Source organism: Fukomys damarensis, unplaced genomic scaffold (assembly GCF_012274545.1).
Source record: "Fukomys damarensis isolate Sample0158 unplaced genomic scaffold, DMR_v1.0_HiC HiC_scaffold_32, whole genome shotgun sequence".
NCBI lineage: Eukaryota > Metazoa > Chordata > Mammalia > Rodentia > Bathyergidae > Fukomys > Fukomys damarensis.
The window spans coordinates 7,658,375-7,664,534 of record NW_022900944.1 but is presented as its reverse complement, the minus strand read 5'-3'; the positions used below and the strand labels follow the sequence as shown (position 1 = coordinate 7,664,534).

The following is a 6,160-nucleotide window of genomic DNA, read 5'->3' as shown; positions in this document are numbered from 1 at the left end:
AGATTAAAACATTACTTCACTATAACTCAGGTATCAAAATTCTGTTTCAAAAGAAAAAAAAAGTCACCAAGGAAATGTGCTAGAATGTTTATAGCAGCACTACTTACTATAGTTCCAAACTTGCAACTATCTTAACATCCATCAGAAGAATGCATTAATAAATTATGGTATAATTATAGAATGAAATAAAATGATGTACTATATATAAGTAAAATGTCGAACTAAAGAAGCCAAACACAAAGAATGCATACTTTATGATTTCATATATCTTAACAGTAAAGGCAGAAAAACTGATCTATGTTATTGCAAATCCATGGGGAAGCCACCCTTGGAATGAAGCAGGAACCAGAAGGCAGAATGCTGTGGCTTGCAGATGTTGATAGCATTCCAATTTTTGATCTGGGTGCTGAATAAAAGGATGTGTGTAGGCTATGAAAATACCTAGAGCTGTATACCTACATACTAAGATTATGTACACTTTTCTGTATATATATTATATTGCAATAACAGTTTTAAAAAGAAAAATCCAGGAAGTCTACAAAACTAGGTGTCAACCCAACACAAACCTCAAGGTCATTAACAGAATTTGAGTCATCCGAATGAGCATCACTATCTACACAGACTACTAAGTACACTGGATTCAGAACACTTGTCCCTAAACCAGAATACCTAAAATGTCAAAACAAGTTAATCATTTGCCTTTAAACTCTCTACCCTCTGCCTTTTCTCTGTCTTCAAGGACACCACCGTAGTTTAATCCATGGCATCTCCTACTGTAAATCTCATCTACTGTAATCTCTTGATAGTCTCCCAATAACCGATTTTAATGTTCACAACACATTAACCAAAGTGACTTACAGTCTAAACCACATTCTTTCACTCATTTGTTTCAAATACCTCAATAGAGATCTATTGAATCTAAAAAGTAGTGAAACTCTAAGGCTGCATTTCCTTCGCCTCCTTCACAGCTTGCTGTTCTTCCTCTCCCTCACTGTGCTACACTAGCATCACATTGGCAGATGTAAAACCCGAGTTGTTCGACCTCGGCACCTTTGCTGTGTGCCCCCGGCGCCCAGAACAATCTTCACCGGTTTCCAATGACTCATTCCCTTCTCACCCCAGGCTCAGCTACTGTGCCTTTCTATTTAGTTATCATGTGACAGCCCCATCAACCCCTTACTGCTCTCAATATCCATACCTTGTCCGTTTCCTCCCTTGACAGATGTGTGTGTGTGTGTGTGTGTGTGTGTGCGTGTGTTTATTTGATAGTTTTCCTTCTTCCTTGTTAGACTGCAGATCTCGAGGGCAGCACTCATGCCTCTCTGGGTTGGATTTGTCTCTCCAGTGCCTGGCAAGTGCCTGACACACACAAGGTCCTTCATAAACATAGGAACACTCGGCTAATGAATGAATCGATAGTCCCAAGGGACCGTGAGATGCTTGTTTGTTCAACCACGAAGAGCGCTGCCCTGTGAATCTGTTAAAGAACAAGGAAAGCCGATGCCTTCAAGCTCTAAGCCTAGCAAAGTGCCCTTCTCGGTTTCCCCAGCTGTCACAAACCACCCCCAGGCCCGAAGCGATGCGCCCCCTCCTCCCTGCCTGGCAGGGTACCAGGTCCGGTGGCCCCGCCCACCACCCGGGCGCGCCCCCACCTCGCCCTCAGCTTCCTCAGTGCCAGGGCGGAGCGCCGCCCCGAGTCGCCACTAGTCCAGGTTGACGTTGCCCGGCGCGGCTCGGTTCCAGAGTGCTGAGTCAAATTGCTAGTCAGGAGGCTCGGTCCCCTAGGGATCCGTGATTGGCTGATTTGGGGGCGCACCGCCTTGCGGTGCGCCGATTGGCCGGAAACACAGTCAGTCAACAGAAACAGACTTCCCCCGTCCCCATCTAGCCAAGAGCGGGTTTAAATTTTTCGAGAATTTCCTGGAGATGAAGCAGAGGCTGCTTTAGTTTCTAGCTGTGGAGGTCGGAGTCAACGGGGAAGGCAGTCTTATATACCGACCAAGAGAACCCCCTCCCTACGTTTGGATAGCTAATTCTAAAAATCCTGGGAATATAGCCACAAAGGAGGTAAGCGCCAGAGTACAGTTCATTTACTTCTGTTGGCCCCGCGCGATGCTATTTATGCGCGGCCTGGAATGAGAGCGAAGGGAGAAGAATCCCTGGGGTAGTGCTGGAGGAAGGTCGTTCGTTTCCCCAGCCTTCTGGGACCGCGCGGCCTTGAATATGACTGCGGGCTGGTGGGGAGCAGCGTGCTGGGGGTGCCCAGCGGCGGGGTGGGTGGGGGGTCCTCGGGAAGAGAGGATGCTACAGGGTCTGCGTCCGGGAGAAGCATTTGTGGCACAGAGGCATCCAAAAGCCCAGAAGGAAGCTGTGGGGCCCGTGCTCGGAGGCAGAAGGTGTGGGTGGGGGAATCCAGCCTTCTGTACTGCTGCTTGGGCGGGCAGGTGCTTTCCTGCCGAGTGTCACACGGGTCACTTATCAGTCACGATCGGCAAACCGAACCCGGGATCTTAACCTGTCCAACGGCGAGCTTTTCAGGAGATCCGTGCAGAGAAGGATGTAGAGCCCTGGTTGGACTGGCTCGGACGACTTGGGCTTTGCTAGGAGAGCACGGAAAACCAAGGCCTAGTGGCTGGTGGTGCCTTTCTTTGCAGCTGCGATTTCAGGAGAGATGACAAAAGAGGCGGCTCTGGGTGGAGACACCCAGGAAATATGCAATCTCTTCAGAGCCTCTGGGCTTTCCCAGCTTCAAACTAAAAATGTGTAACAAGGCCTCAGTTCTTTGCACCTTTTTGCCAGGGCGGAGGAAATAGGTTGTTGAGCAGTTTCATAATGAACTACTCAGACGACAGATGATAATGGTCTTGAAAACAGCCATGATTAATGGTGTTCTAGTTCCGCAGCTACAAGCAGGAAGGAGCGAAAAGAGTGCAAGTGTGTCTGCTGAAGTGTACGGAAATTTAGAACAGACCCACCATTGTGTAATAAAATACCTTAGTTATAATTTTGGGGTCGTGAGTTCTAGCTAACGATTTTTTTCCTTGCAACTTAGTCACTTTCTGTTGCTCATACAGGCACCTCCCTTCATCGGAATCTTAGATAAAAAGGAAGAGTGGGAGGTGCTGGTGATGTAATATTGAACGAAAGGAAAATTCTTCCTAGATACAGAGTTACAGGCTTGGAACGTGGTCTATGGTTTCGTCCACAGTTTAAAAAGATAGCTACAGAAGGAGAATAATACTGCTCCACTTTTTTTTTCTCTATTTGCATATCTAAACCTACATTCACATCAAACCTAAGGGGAGTCATTGGAGTTTTGTTGTTGTTTGTTGTTTACTTTTTTCCTCAGGTAGCCTAGTACATTTTCTTTCCTTCTGGCAGTGTGCTGATAAAGAAGGCTTTGGGATCTGGGAAGTCTGTTATTTTAGTTTATTAGAATGCACTGTTTTCCCCCTAAAGGTCAGTTTAAAAAAATCTCGTTCTAAGAATATTAAACATTATCTGTGTTTCCTTTGTGGAAAGATTTGTCACTTGATAGTAGACAGGTATAACAGTTTAATAAAATTTATTTTCCAGGAGAATAAAATCTAAGCAGTTATCAGAGTACTGATCTTTACAACTGAACTCCCTTCTGACCTGGTTTCATCTCTCAAGAATAGTTTATCTCAGATCCAAATCCTGTCAGAGGCAGCTTCTGCCTTTTCCAGAATTGAATACGGGCAGCTCTGTAATGTCAGTTTCCAAATTTGAAGCTGTGGGAGAGACATTACTTGATGTGTAGGGATTTTCTGTGTTTCTTTATTCTTGTAGTGTGTGTGTGTGTGTGTGTGTGTGTGTGTGTGTGCGCGTGCACGCACGCACGCACGCACACACACACACACACACACACTGAGGATTGAATTCAAAACCTTGTGCACACTCAGTGCTCAGCCTTGTGCTAAGCCTGGCTCTACCACTAAGCTATGCTTCCCAGCCTTTGGGTTGGTTTAAAGTTGTTACTTAAAACAGACCGTCTTCAGTGGTTTCCCAAGGAATCTGGATGGGATTCGTATAATTTAATTTTATTGCAGATGGAGCAAGAGATGAAACTCCTGAAAGAAAGTCTCTTGCTGGCCTAGTTGATATGATGCTGACCCAGCTTTGTAGTGTTCATAAGTCAGCTGCATATCTGACTTACAGTTAACCTCAGACAATAATGTACTTTCAAGTAGATGTTTATCTATAGCTATTTTCTTGACTTTCTGAGATGATTATGCAGGAAATATGTAAGAATGAGGTCAAGTTGATGACTGATATCAGTCTACATAGATTTAAGAAACTGTAACTGACTTGCCTTTTATTTTATTCCTAAATAACCTTTCCCATGAATATACGTTCTCTGCTGAGAATGCAGTTGTATTTTATCATTTAAAAAATCAGGAGGGTTATAAGTAAGAATAAAACAGGACAGAAATATCCTAGGAGTTGCAGAAAGACCTTAATATTCATTTGATTGTAATTCTATAACTATTCTTTAAAGTAGACAGGACTGCCAACTAGGCCAAGGCTAAATATGGCATGGATGCCTTCACACGGAAGCCAGAAGAACAGTACTTCATTGAACATTTGTGCATTCTCCCTGTGTGTTTTTAATACATGCTTTTTTAAAAAATAAAATTTCATTTTTTCTATATGGTAGAAAGCTGCTTTGGGAATTAATCTCCATTAATAATTACTACTTCTACTACTTACTAGATGGTATGATAGTTTGAAATTTCTCCACGATTTGTCACCTATGTTGTTATTGCTGCCAAATAAAATATGACCTATAATTACTGTTTTCTGTTACTTCAATAAAGTATGTGAGGCTGGGTAACTTCATAAAGAAAAGGCTCAAGGACATGGCACTGGCATCAGCTCTGGAGAGGACCCTGTGGTGGGTGACATCATGATAGGAGCACTTTCCTAGAGAGGGATCGTATGGCCAAGAATGATTCAGAGGTCAGGCTCAGGCTTTCCTAACAATTTTCTGTGGTGAGAACTAAATCAAGTGCCAGGAGAACTCCCTTAACCCTGTTTGATGGGTTGATCCCACTAATCTATGGGATCCCAATTGTCCCCCTTTTAAGAATTCTACCACTTCAATACCACCACACTGGGGACCACTACCAACACATGAATTTTTGTGGGGCAAACATCATCCAACCCATAGTAACATTTGATCAGAAGCAAAGGATCAAACACTTCTCTATGTAATAGAATCTCACTTCTCTTTGATATCCAGAGATACACTGTCTTTTTCCTCCTTTCCTCTATAGGTCATAAAAAGAAGTGCATTGAAGTTTTTGTTGCCAAGGGATGGTTTTCTACATCTTTTGTGATTCATTAATGGATTTGTGGCCATCTTTATCCTAAATTCTATGAAGGCAGGACTCAAATATTATACATTGCTTTAAAAAAAAAACCTGTATTAGTTTTCTAGAAGAATGGAACCAATAGAATATATAACTATAAGAGGGGATTTATTAGATTGGCTTACACGATCAGAGGCTGGATAGTCCTACAGTGGCCACCTGCAGGCTATAGCTGGAGTACCCAAGAACTGCTCAGTCCAAGGAGCTGCAGCCTCAGAGTCAGCGGGGCCAAGGATGCAGTCCCAGTCTGAGACTGAAGTGCTGCAAGCCCCCAGAGAATCGCTGATGTGATGAAGAATTGGAGTCTCAGGTCAGCTGGCCATGGCAGAGCGCAAGAAGAATGGGACCGGGCATGAGTGAGAGTTCCCCCTTCATCTGCTTTTTGTTCCAGGGGGCCCCCAGCCTGTTGAGTGGTTCCTCCTACATTCAGGGCAGGTCTTCCCCCTTCAGGTCACTGATCCACACGCCAATCCTCTCAGGAAACACTCTCACAGGCACATCCAGCGGTCGAGTTACCATTTTCTGGGAATTCCTCAGTCCAGTCAAGTTGACACCATGATTAACCATCACAATATGGAAGGTGTCCTTTGGAATTGTGTTCTTTGTTTTGTTTTGATTTTTAAGTGTTTCACCCTCCATACTCAGCTGACCTTATTTCAAAAAATTCACTTGCAGGGCTGGAGATTGAGCTCAGTGGTTTTGCTGCCTGCCTTGCAAGCAAAAGGGTCCGAGTTCGATCCTCATACCAAAAAAAAAAAAAAAAAAAA

The 6,160-nt window shown here is 44.0% G+C and overlaps 1 protein-coding gene across 1 annotated transcript in view; it reads left to right on the top strand.

The window, feature by feature from the left end:
* The first annotated feature begins 1,859 nt into the window (after positions 1-1,859).
* Ppm1k (protein phosphatase, Mg2+/Mn2+ dependent 1K) overlaps positions 1,860-6,160 on the top strand; it is a 20,600-nt gene continuing 16,299 nt past the window's right edge. Inside the window, exon 1 of the mRNA XM_010610480.3 lies at positions 1,860-2,067. The gene's annotated coding sequence lies outside the window, so the exon portion shown is untranslated. The remainder of the gene's footprint in view (positions 2,068-6,160) is intronic.